Source organism: Rhineura floridana, chromosome 20, assembly GCF_030035675.1.
Source record: "Rhineura floridana isolate rRhiFlo1 chromosome 20, rRhiFlo1.hap2, whole genome shotgun sequence".
Taxonomy (NCBI): Eukaryota; Metazoa; Chordata; class Lepidosauria; order Squamata; family Rhineuridae; genus Rhineura; species Rhineura floridana.
Window position 1 is genome coordinate 14,992,525 of NC_084499.1, and position 13,091 is coordinate 15,005,615.

Genomic DNA, 13,091 nt, shown 5'->3' on the forward strand with positions numbered 1-13,091 from the left:
CTGCATTATTTTGTTATGGTGCAACAGTAATCCTGGGAAGGGGTGGAGTGGGAGAGAATTGGCAGCCAAGCCCTAACTATGGGAGTGTCCCCCCCAAAAAAACACTTTGGGAAGAGGATGAGCCAAGTGGGACCTGCAACAAAATGTTGCAGTGTATACTCCTTTCTAAACGGGAGCACTCTTGCTCAGAGGTAGGCTGGCCCCTTATGCCTTTCCCCCCCCACACACACACAAAGAGAACAAAAAGGGGCATTTCCCCCATAACATTTGGATATGTTAATTTATATGTATAGATGCAAATTTAGGAAGAATGACTATAATTTAAATATAATTTAAATAAGCAAAAATCTTTTGGCTTATTTGGAAGAGAATGGGAGAGGAATGAGATTGAGTTTGCATTTAAAGGCAAGCATACCTAATTGCACTTTCCAAAACAACACGTAAACGAAAACACAACTATCCTGCAAAATTTGCACCTCTCCGAATTTTGCAATGCAGTTCTCCAGCCAAGTATAGTGTGCATATATCAAGAAAAATATATTTAGAAATGTGTTATACAGGGGTAAATTGCCTTGCACAAGTGTGCATATTAGGCAAAAATCACATTACAATGCAGGTGAAAATTCTTGAGGACTTAAAAAAAACAATCTCTGATTGATATGGAAATGTGAATTTAATATTAGAAAAATGAGAAAGTAATCCAAAAGTGACAAATGTGCCCATCCCTGCATCTTGCCATACTGGGGAAGATCATCACCAGCTGATTCTGTCTGCTAGGGTTGCCAGGCTCAGGGCCTGAGAATGATCCTGTATCTTTAAGAGAAGAGAAAATTTAGCCTAGTGCAGGTTTTCTTGCAACACTGTAATGGGAAAAACCACAAGGTGAAATTCTCCCTTTCCCCTGCACAACTTTTAAAGATACAGAAGACCTCTTGGAGGCTGGGCCTGGCAACCCTACTTTATGCTGTCCAGGGTCTGGGGATGGGCAGCTTCAAGCCTCTCTCATAACATCCAGTGAAGCTGAATGTTGGAAGATTCAGGACAGACAAGAGAAAGGACTTGTTCATGCTGTGCACAGTTAAACAATGGAATCTGCCCCCACAGCAGGTGGGGATGGCCATCAACTTGTATGGCTTTAGGAAAATTCCTGGAGGGTAAGGCTACCAAGTGGCTACTAGCCACAATGGCTATGCTCTGCCTCCATAGATGGGAGGTAGTATGCTTCCAAATACCAGTTGCTGGAAACCATAGGAGGGGAGAGTGTTCTTACACTAGAGGCTTCCCATTGGGACATCTGGTTGGCCACTGGGAGAACAAAATGCTGGACTAGATGGACCATTGGCCTGGTGAAGCAGGCTCTTCTTATGTCCTCAACTCCCTGTTCTGCCTTCTCAGGGTCCTTCATCTTTAAACTGGACCTACACCCCATCTGCACTATACATTTAAAGCAGTGCTATGCCATTTTAAACAGCCATGGCTTCCCCCAAAGAATCCTGGGATTTGTAGTTTGTTAAGGGTGCTGAGAGAGGTTAGGAGACCCCTATTCTCCTCCCAGAACTACAATCCCAGAGTGGTCTAACAATCCTCTTCCCAGGGAACTACAGTTCCTAGAATAAATGCCAAGTGGGATGAACCAATGGTCTGACTCAGTATGTGGGAACTTAACATGTTAATATTGAAGGCTCCTGCACTTGTCCAACCTTGCTGAGTGCTGGCACCAGCTATGGGGCCTCCCTGGCATTTCTAAACCTTACTGAGCAAACGCCTTTGTTTTGATTTGTTATTGGATCCCTCCCAGCCCACATACTTTAAGTTATTAGTAGCAATTAGGATAAGGTAGATAAGCGACCACGAAAGCTGACTCAGTTCAGTGCGTGACAGAGTGTTGGTCACCAATCTGGAGAATTCAGATCTTTCCTTAGTCATGGAGCTATGGATACAGGCAGAATGGCCTTGCAGAAATGATCACCCCTCAGCCTCAGTTTCCCATCTGCTAAATTGGAACGGTCGACTTTGCAGGGATCTGAAGGTATTATGCAAGATTCCAATCGCTTACCACTCTACAGCTGCAATATTTGTCATTTATTATCTTCATCATCACTACACCAATGATGATACTGATAAGATCCATGACCCAACTGTGAAACATCCCTCCTAGACATATTGGCTCAATGCCTTCAGTGTTGCCTTTCAGATGCCAGTCTAAACCCTTTCTTCTCTCTTAAGTTTTTGTTTTTTAAACAAAAATTAGTTGCTATAAAATTAACATGCATTTAACTTCTGCTGCTTGTTGCAGGCTTTTTGTTTGTTTGTTTCAACCCTGCTTGTTGCAGGATTTTAATTTTTTTTACATTTTTTTGAGATTGAATTTGCAACCATCTTTGAAGATGGTTGGAAAAGAAGGTTTTAAAAAAAGCTTCCAACAAAGCTTTAAACAAAGCAAACAAAAGCAATTTTTTCAGTACCACCAGGCTCAAATCTCCTGCTTGACTGCATATTAGATCAGTCACATTTATAACCTGCCTCGTGATGCCACAGACACATAGGAAGATAGCAAGCCACACACTTGATCTATCTAGCTCAGTATTACCTACTGCATAAAACATCAGAAGAGCACTGCTGAATCAGGCCAGTGGCCCATCAAGTCCAGCATCCTCATAGTGGCCAACCAGAAGCTTATGGGTAGCTTGCAAGCAGGACCTGAGTGCAAGAGCACTCTGCCCTCCTGCAGTTTCCAGCAACTGGAATTCAGAGGTATACCACCTTCAACAGTGGAAGCAGAACATAGCAATCAGGGGTTAGTAGCAACTGGCAGCCTTATCTTCCCTGAATTTGTCTAATTTTCCTTTAAAGCTGATGGTCTTCTCTGCCTCTTGTGGGAGCAAATTGGGGGAGCCTGTGGCCCTCCCAATGTCGTTGGACTACAACTCCCGTCATCCATGACCATTGGTCAGAGCTTGAAAGAGTTACTTTTTTGAACAACAACTCCCATCAGCCCAATCCAGTGGCCAAGCTGGCTGGGGCTGATGGGAGTTGTAGTTCAAAAAAAAGTGACTTTTCCAAGCTCTGCCATTGGCCACGCTTGCTAGGACTGAAGGGAGCTGAAGTCTAGCAATATCTGGAGGGTCCCAAAGGTTCCCCATCCCTGGGGTAAATTAATCAGGATGTAGCCGCACTAGGTATAAACATCTCCTGAGGCTTCCAGTCTATGACATTCCAGCTATGTCACCAGATCAGGTTCCACGTAGCTTTTGGCCACGACACTTCGCAGGGTTGGTGCCAAGTATTGGCATCATTGGGCACCTGCCAATGGCCCACCAGCAACAACATCCTGGGCCTGCTCTTCCTCTTTCCCTCTGGAAGTTTACACACACCTCAATCTAAGGGTGTAAGAAAAGGAGGAGGAGTTGCCACTACCTGCTTCCTCGCTGGTTCTCTGCTTGACAGGCAATCTGGTGAAAGGGGAGCAGCGGCTGATAACAATAGCAATGATGGTGTGTAGGATCACTGAAGGATGGGAGCCCAATGAGGGTGCCTTGGCCAAGGGACCCACAAAACTTGGATCTAGCACTGACACTTCCTAGAAACCAGACATATGGACTAATCTCTCCCTGCTTTCGGAGGGGCATTATTTTGGAGTGGGACTAAATCACAAACCAACAAATTCAGGTTATGCCATTACATCTGATTTGGAGCTCTTGGAAAGCGACGTAGAATGCTCTGGGAAATGTGGGGTAACCCTTGCTTGTCCCCATGTTGGCCACATCCATGTAGGGCTTCCCCCAGAGAATCCTGGGAATGGTCGTTTGTGAAGGGTGCTGGGAACTATAGCTCAGGAAGGGGTAAAGTTGAATTCCCAGAATTCTTTAGGGGGAAGCCATGCGCTTTAAATCTGTGTTAAATGTGATTTCAAGGTATGGTGGCTGAACCTCCCCACAAACAAATCAGGATGAATATGTGCAGATGTGTTTCCTAAACCCTTCTATTGTCTTCTCAGCCATTCCCGCCATCTCCTCTCAGAATCCTTGCTAACCCCCTTGTACTAGGTGTGCCCAATCCTTTGTGATGCAAAGTGGGCACCTTCCAAAAGGCTGGCCAGCAGGATATAGCCCAATTCCTCCAAAATGCAACCATTGAGGCTTCTCTCCTCAGCTTCCTCTGCTTTTGTTTTCAGAGAAGGTATCAAAACAATTCCAGCCACGTTCTCTCTGTGTCATGAGAAGCTCTGGTGATGGGTAAAAAGCCAAGAGATGCATGACTGTACAAAGAATTTGATACAGCAGCATTTGTATGGAGGCTTCTAGAAAGGTGCACCACGAGCGAAGGAGGAGAGATATCTCACGGAGTGTTGGTCCCAGGGAGCTGAAATTTGAAATACCTGCTGAAACACGCTTGATCTGCCTTAGATCTCAGTTTCCCTTCCCCTCGCATAAGAATCCAGACTTCCTTACTACTCATATTCCGTTTCTTGAAACTGAGAATGTGAATAAAGGAAAGTATGTATTTTGCCCCCAAGAAATCTGGCAAAAAAACGTATGGCAGTGTTGTCCTTAAAAAAAAAAACCTTGTTAGAAATAGTTACGAAAGGACTCATAGTATTCAGATACTATGAAACTGGTTCTACAGTATTTTGTTCAGGTAAACATAAGGAAAAATCTTCAACAAAGACTATATTTCATTTCCCCTTTAGATCCAGCTAAGACAGCGAACAAGAAGTCATCAATATTTTGTTTTGTTTAATCATTTGCTACTTACATGCTGCATCTAACTAAGTTCTACTCAGGGGTGACCCACTGAGTTGTATTCCAATGTAGGGATCGGCAAGAATTTCAATTCAATTCACATTTCAAGCCAAATCTATCAAATTCCCATTTTCCAAAGCAATCTGAGAACCGAAACACAGCATCCTTGGAAATTCGCATTTATTAGAATTTTGGGATGCAGTTTGCCAACTAAACAACGTTTACCAAAATGTATGTATAAGGGGAAAGTGTGCCTAAAAATGAAGATATGAGTGAAAATAACATACAAAAATGCATTATATGTCGAGAAATGGCTTGCAGAAACGTGTACATTAGTTGAAACTGCCTACAAAAATGTCCTTATTAGGAGAAAATAGCACTAAACCGTTGGAGAATTTTCATGAAGATTTTTTTTGGAAAAAAATAGCAAATTGCTGCAGAAATGTGGAGGACTTAATTTAAGATGGGAAAAATGAGAAACTGAGAGAAATGAAATTGACAGACCTTTCCATCCCTAATCCAATGTTAGCTCTCCTCAGAGCAGACCTATTAAAATAATGGGCATCGTTAACTTAGATCCATTAATTTCAGTAGGCCTACTCTGAGCAGAACTTAGCAGAGTACGACTCACTGACATTAATGGGGCTTAGTCATGTCTATTAACTTCAATTGGTCTACTCTGAGTAGGACTAGCACTGGATACAACTAAAGATGGGGGAGAAATTCAATTCAGTTCACATGTGAATCCGAAGCTATCAATTCTGCACTTTCTGAAACAACGTGAGTACTGAAACACACCTATCCTTTGAAATTCACATGCCTCTGAATTTTACAATGCAGTTCTCCAACAAATGTTAACAAAAATGCATATATTAGGGTTGTTTTGTTTCTAATACGCCTTCAAGTCGATTATGGTGATCCTCTGGATCTTTTTGGATATATTCGTAGGGTTTTCATGGTAAGAGGTATTCAGAGGTGGTTTATCATTGCCTTCCTCTAAGCCTATGGCACCTGGTATTCCCAGGCAGTCTCCCATCCAAGTACTAACCAGGCCTGACCCTGCTTAGCTTCTGAGATCAGACGAGATCAGGCATGTTCAGGGTAATAAGGCTGTAGGCATATTAGGGTAAAGTGTGTATATAAATGCATATATCAGTGAAAATAACATGCAAAAGTTCATTATATTAGGAGAAATGGCTTGCAAAAATTGCTTTGCAAGAAATTGCTTAGTCAAAACTGCATACAAAAATGTGCTTATTAGGAGAGATTTGCACTAATATGCGGAAGAATGGTTTAAAAAATCACCAATTGCTGCAGAAATGTAAAAATAAACACCCTGAATTTAAAGATTGGAAATGTGTGAAATTGAGAGACACCGAAATTGACAGATCCTCCTATCCCTAGATACAACCCTGTATAGTGAATTCACTTTCAAAATTGCTAACACTCGAGCCACTACCTGCAAAAATAATACTAAACAATATAAAAGGCGAACGAGAAGCATGTTTTAAAATGGCAATCTTCGAAGCATGTTTCACCTGAACCAAGGCATTGTTAAATATAGACAGCATGTCCAGATCATTTGGAGAAAGTGCGGAATGGATTATCTGCATGTCATCCTTCTGTGCGCCTGGAATCGTTTCTGAGAGAGAGGCGCGTGCAAGACAAATCCATATGATTCCACCCACCCACCCACGTTTTCAAATGAAACAAACCAAGCCACCAGACCGCTTGCCCATGCCACATTGTTTACATTTCCCTTTTGAAAAATATTTAAATTCCACATTCAATTTGAAGATAAATATGACACAACAAAGCCCGTCATCACAAATGGAAAGCAAATGACAAACCCAGTGCATATCCCACCCATCCCATCTCTGTCCCTTGTTGGCTAGCGCTGCTTAGAAACACGACGGGTCGACTGTTTGAAACAACAGCAACAAAAATGGTGTGGCGATAGAAAGAATAAAAAAAGAAATGAAGTGTAGTTAATAATGATGAATGATGATGATAATGATTAACGGCTACGTAGGGATAGGGGAGCAATTTGATTCTATTCATGTTTAAAGGGGAGCCTCCCTAATTTCCATTTTCTGAAAACTATACAAGAACCCAAACACAGCTAATCTTTGAAATTCACACTCCTCCAAAGGTTGCGATGCAGTTGTCCAACCAAGTAACGTGTGCTAAAATGCATCTATTAGGAGAAAGTATGCATAAAAATGAATATATTAGTGAGGAAAAAATGTACAAAATGCATTATGTTAGGGGAATGCTCCTTGCAAAAAATGTGTACGTTAGTCTAAACTGCATACAAAAATGTGTTTATTAGAAGAAATTCCACTAAAAGATATTTTTTTAAAAAAAATGCAAATTGCTGAGGAAATGTGGAGAATTCAAGACAGGAAAAATTAAAAACGGAGAGAAGCAAAATTGACAGATCTACCCATCCCTATATTATTATTATGTTATTATTATTATTATTATTATTAACTTGTTACTTGCTTGTTACACACAAAAAAGATCTTCAAGTGTTTTACATTTTTAAGGTCACAAGAGTAGGTTAAAAAAAAGAGCATTCTCATAAAAGCACATGCAGTTCGTACAAGTCCAGAAGGCAGCCCCCAACAGCAGCGGCAAAGCTTTTCGGAGCTTAGTTCATAAATGGGAGGTAGAGAGTGCATTGGGTGGGAGATCTATTCTCTCTCTCCCTCCCCATCACCACCAAAAGCCCCGTCCTCAGTTATGTAAAGCAGGCAGCTGAAGAGAGCGTAAAGCACCCCAAACCAGACAAGTGTGGTCAGCCTCTCGGAGGCATTAATTTATGATCCCAAATGTCACGCCTACACAATGGCTTTATTGTTGATTCATTAGGTAATTTCCCTTGAAGACCAGCTGTTTTCGAGCACGGCTGGATGAATAATGGCGATGATCTTTGGCGTGTAGGGTTTCGCCACCAGCAGGGCGAGGGAAAAGGAGTTGCTCACCCCAGCCGGTGTCCAACTGCCTCAGGCACCAGCTCTGAACAAGGGGCAGAAGGTCTCCCAACTCCTGCTTGAACAGAGACTCTCCCAGGTGTCTCATTTGCAAAGGAGGCAGGTTACTGGTTATAATACCTACAATAGAATCAGCACCCCCCTTATACGACCAAGTCTGCGTCAAACCCTCAGGCTCCTTGTCACCTTTTATTTCCCTGATGAGCCTTGAAGGCAAAGTCTTCTCCTCCCAGTAGGGACCAGTCCCCAGGTGCTTTGCTCAGCATGCCCTGCCGCCAGGACCACTTGCTCAATAAGACACCATGCAATAAGAGCACAAAGCCACACAAGAGAGCCCCATCAGCTGTGCTCTAGGCCAGATTTGTTTGTGCATGTGTGGAGGGGGATCCCGTCTTCCAGAAGCGTCTCCACGTCCCAAAACAAAACACCGGCGCAGTTGAGGGAATGGTGACGGAGCTGTGATTTAGCACAGTGAGATTGTGCTCCCTGGGACTCTGTTTCTTATTCGAAGTGACAATTAAAGTGCATCCGGGACACCCCGATCAAGCAGATAGGTGCCATGCGGTGACTGGGCGTCGTTCATTAAGTCAGGAGATGAATGCTGCCCTTCGGTCAAATGTTTGCATCAGAAAGAGAGGGGGGAAGGCAGAAAAGCAAGGTGGGAGCAGAAGCTTTTTGACACGGGACATTTTGAGTGTCCTGGGGGGCGGAAGAAGAAGAAGGAATTGCCACAGAAACCTTCTGGGTCTCCCCCTCCACGGTAGAGAAGAAAGCATATTTTAAAATGTCGGTTCATGGGGGAAGGGTCAAAGGGGCAAATGGAACAAGGCTTTGGCTGTACATCAGTGATAGAAGACGTGCTTTGCACGGAGAAAGTCCCAGCATCAATCCCTAGTATCTCCAGCTTGAAGGACAGCGTAGCAGGGAATGGGAAAACCATTTGCCTGAGACCGTGGCGAGCTGCTGCCAGTCCGAGCAGACAATACTAGACTAGATGGACAATTGGAACATAGGAAGTGGCCTTATTCCAAGTCAGAGCAATTGATCCATCTCGTTCAGTGATTTCTACACTGACTGACAGCTGCTCTCCTGGGTTTCAGGCAGGGGTCATTCCCCACCTTAGCACAAGATGCCAGGGGCCAAACCTGGGACCCTCTGCATGCAAAGGATGCTCTCTACCACTGACCCAGAGCCCTCCCCAAAATTTATTTATTTATTGCATTTGTATACCGCCCCATAGCCAAAGCTCTTTGGGTGGTTTACAACAATTATAAACATTAAAAACAAATACAAATTTTAAAACACATTTTTTAAAAAGCAATTTAAAAACACATGCTAAAATGCCTGGGAGAAGAGGAAAGTCTTGACCTGGCGCTGAAAAGATAACAGTGTTGGTGCCAGGCGCACCTCGTCAGCAAGATGGTTCCATAATTTGGGGGCCACCACTGAGAAGGCCTTCTCCCTTGTTGCCAGACTCCCAGCTTCCCTCCGAGTAGGCACCCGGAGGAGGGCCTTGGATGCTGAGCGTAGTATACGGGTGGGTTTGTTTCGGGAGAGGCGTTCCATCAGGTATTGTGGTCCTAAGCCGTGTAAGGCTTTATAGGTTAAAACCAGCACCTTGAATCATGCTCAGAAACATATAAGCAGCCAATGCAAGCGAGCCAAAATCGGTTTTATATGTTCAAACCATCTGGTCCCTGCTACCAATCTGGCTGCTGCATTTTGCACAAGCTGCAGTTTCTGAACTGTCTTCAAAGGCAGCCCCACGTAGAGAGCATTGCAGTAATCCAACTTGGAGGTTACCAGAGCATGGACAACTGGAGCCAGGTTATCCCTGTCCAGATACGGGCATAGCTGGGCTACCAACCGAAGTTGGTAGAAGGCACCGAGGCTACCTGAGCCTCAAGTGACAGAGACGGTTCTAGGAGAACCTCCAAGCTACCAACCTGCTCCTTCAGGGGGAGTGCAACCCCATCCAGGACAGGTTGGACATCCACCATCCAGTCAGAAGAACCACCCACTAGAAGCATCTCGATCGTCTGTTGCTGCCAAATAATATGCAAGCCTTTTTAGCAACCCAGAGGAAGGCGTCTAGGTAAGGGCAGAAGGGGAGGGCTGGATGAGGGCTCGCGTAAGGGTAGAGCTGGGTGCGACTCCTGCCTAAAACCTTAGAGAGCCACAGCCAGTCAGTGTAGGTAATACTGAACTAAGTTCCAATGTTATGTGTTCTGACTTTGGGGCCATGTTTATAATTGCCTTTTGCATCTACTAGTTCTGTATCCTGTTCAACTCTCACCTCATTAAATGTCCATGTCTCTCACATTCTGATGATGATGAACAGCAAATAGATAGCTAGAGAAACAGATACAATAAAAGATTGGTCTGGCTCTAAAGAGATGACCTACTGAAGACCTTCCTCTTTCAACAAGCCTTTTAAGTAGAGACCTTATCCCAGTCTGCTTCTGCGTTGGAGTTGCTTTTTAAGAGGTTTTTAAAGCTTTATTGTTGTTGTTTTTAAATATGCTTTAATATGTTTTCAAGATGTTTTAATATATTTTAAAGACTGTTTTTAAGATGTTTAAAGGTGAGGCAGAGTGACATGAGAGAAGTGTATAAAATTATGCATGGCATGGAAAAAGTGGACAGAGAAAAGTTTTCCTCTCTCATAACATTAGGACTCGTGGACATCCAATGAAGCTGAATGTTGGGAGATTCAGGACAGACAAAAGAAAGGACTCCTTTACACAGCATTAGAGATGGGAGATGAAATTCAATTTGGGTCACATTGCAAGCCAAATCTATCAAATCTGCACTTTCCGAACAATCTGAGAACCAAAACTCAGCCATCCTTCAAAATCCACACTTATCCGAATATTGCGATGCCGTTCTCCAACCAATGTTTACGAAGCATGAATACATTAGGAGAAAGTGTGCATAAAATGGATATAATAGTGAAAATATCAAACAAAAAGCATTGTATGAGTAGAATTTGCCTGCAAAAACGTGTACATTTGTCCAAACCGCCTACAAAAACGTTTTTATTAGGAGAAATTTGCACTAAAAGGCTGGAGAATTTTTATGTGGATATTTTTTTAAAAAACAAAAATTCGCACATTGCTACAGAAATGTGGAGAACCAATGAGAAACGGAGAGAACCGAAATTGACAGAGCCTTCCATCCCGACACAGCGCATAGCTAAGCTATGGAACCCACTCCCACAAGAGGCAGTGATGGCCACCAACTCGCATGGATTTAAATGAGGATTACACAGATTCATGGAGGTTAAGGCTATCAATGGCTACTAGCCCTGACGGCTATGCTCTGATGCCATGGTCAGAGGCAAGATCCTTTTGGATACCGGTTACCAGGAAGTGCAGGAGGGGAGAGTGCTCGTGTGCTCAGATCCTGCTTGTGGGCTTCCCATTGGGGCATCTGGTTGGCCGTTGTGAAAACAGGATGCTGGACTAGATGGGCCACTGGCCTGAGCCAGCAAGGCTCGTCTTATGTTCTTATGGTTCCAAGGGCTTCTCCCTGATATGCTAGCTTTCTATGAGCAGGGTTTTTTTTCATGAGATAACAACCCCCACTTGAAACCTAAAGTGGTACTATTGTCTCATGTGCAAAAGGAGCCATTGTCCATCAAACACACAGACAGAAACTTGGTTATAACCACCTCACACACATGAATGTGCAATGGCAGCTGTTCACAAGTACCGCTGTGAGTCAAGGGCACCCAGCAATGAGGTGAGCAATGTGCACGGATGCATCCTTCCTTGTTGGCGCATCCACTAGCTGGTAGGGCTTGAAGAAGCACCAGCTACATAGGAACACAGAAAGCTGTCTTATATTGAGTCAGATGAATGGTCTATGAAGCTCAGGATTGTCTACCCAGACTGGGAGCGGCTCTCTGAATTTCAAGCAGGAGACAACTCCCTGCCCTTCCTGGAGATTGAACCTGGGATCTTCTGCATGCCACTGCCACTGACCTACAGCCCTGCTCCTAGTGAAATAAAAGGTACAGTGTGGTACTATAGCTTAGTTATGGTCTTACCAACTCATCTGCTGTTATGTGAGAATGGTGCCTTCCCAGTCAAGGCATGCAGGATTGCACACCCCCAGCATTTCACAGACAAAAGACTGACACATTTGCAACACCCCAGTTCTCAGGCCAAGGAGCTTTCCCGCAACACATGTAAACGCCCATGCACGCACACACACGCACATTTCATTTTGCTGAATGTTCTACTCCCTCTCCTTCTGATGGATTCATTTAGCATGCAATCAGCCTGTCCTTGGTAGGTTGAAAGAGGTCGATGATTGTTATTGTGGTTAAAAAGGGAAGGGGAAAAAAACCCTGGTTGCCCTACAGTAGGTTGTAATCAGTTCAAGCTAGACCTCAGCAAGTCCACAGATGTCAGTGGTGCTGTTAGAGCAGGTCTTTGAGGAAGATGGCCAGGGCCCCACTCAGCAGGACCCAAACCACAAAAGGGCTGGTTTACAACAGTTTGAAACAAGTGGAGTAATATCCATGACCATCTAAAGCCACAGACACACACACACAAATATACGCATAAGACCATTAAATCCCGAGTCTAGAATGGGTGGGGTGAGGGTAGGAAATTTCTGAGACAATTGTATCACTTTAGGTTTCAATTTTATTATTGTTATTGCTGTTGCTGTTGCTATTGCTATTGTTTATTACATTTGTATACCGCCTCATAGCCGAAGCTCTCTGGGTGGTTTACAACAATTATTAGCTTCTAAAATGATGAAACTGAGGTTATCATACTTTGGACACATCATGAGAAGGCATGATTCCCTAGAAAAGACAATAATGCTGGGAAAAACAGAAGGGAGCAGAAAAAGAGGAAGGCCAAACAAGAGATGGATCGATTCCATAAAGGAAGCCACAGACCTGAATTTACAAGAACTGAACAGGGTGGTTTATGTTCTTGGAGGTCGCTGATTCATAGGGTCGCCATAACTCGTAATCGACTTGAAGGCATATAACAGCAACAAGGTTTCAATTCCCAGAGTTCCCAAGGAAGAGGGATTGATTGTTTAAGTTATCTGGGAATTTTCGTTTGTTCAGGGAATAGGGGTCTCCTAACAACTCCCAGCACCCTTAAAAACTACAGTTCCCAGGATTCGGGGGGGCGGCGGAAACCATAACTATTGAAAGCAGTATGATAGTGCTTTAAATGCATAGTGCAGGCTCCACAGATGCAATTTCAATCCAACACAGATAAACATCTCCTCTTAAAAGGCTTCTTGGGAGAGGAAGGTCTTCAATAGGCACTGAAAAGTCAGTAAGGATTGGTGCCTCTCTAATATGTACCAGGAGGAAATTCTA

At 43.6% G+C, this 13,091-nt stretch overlaps 1 protein-coding gene and 1 pseudogene across 3 annotated transcripts in view; both read right to left on the reverse strand.

The window, feature by feature from the left end:
- Nucleotides 1–13,091, reverse strand: part of LMX1B (LIM homeobox transcription factor 1 beta) — a 214,246-nt gene that overhangs the window by 86,125 nt on the left and 115,030 nt on the right. The window lies entirely within an intron of this gene.
- On the reverse strand, nt 5,742–5,860 carry LOC133374058 (5S ribosomal RNA; annotated as a pseudogene).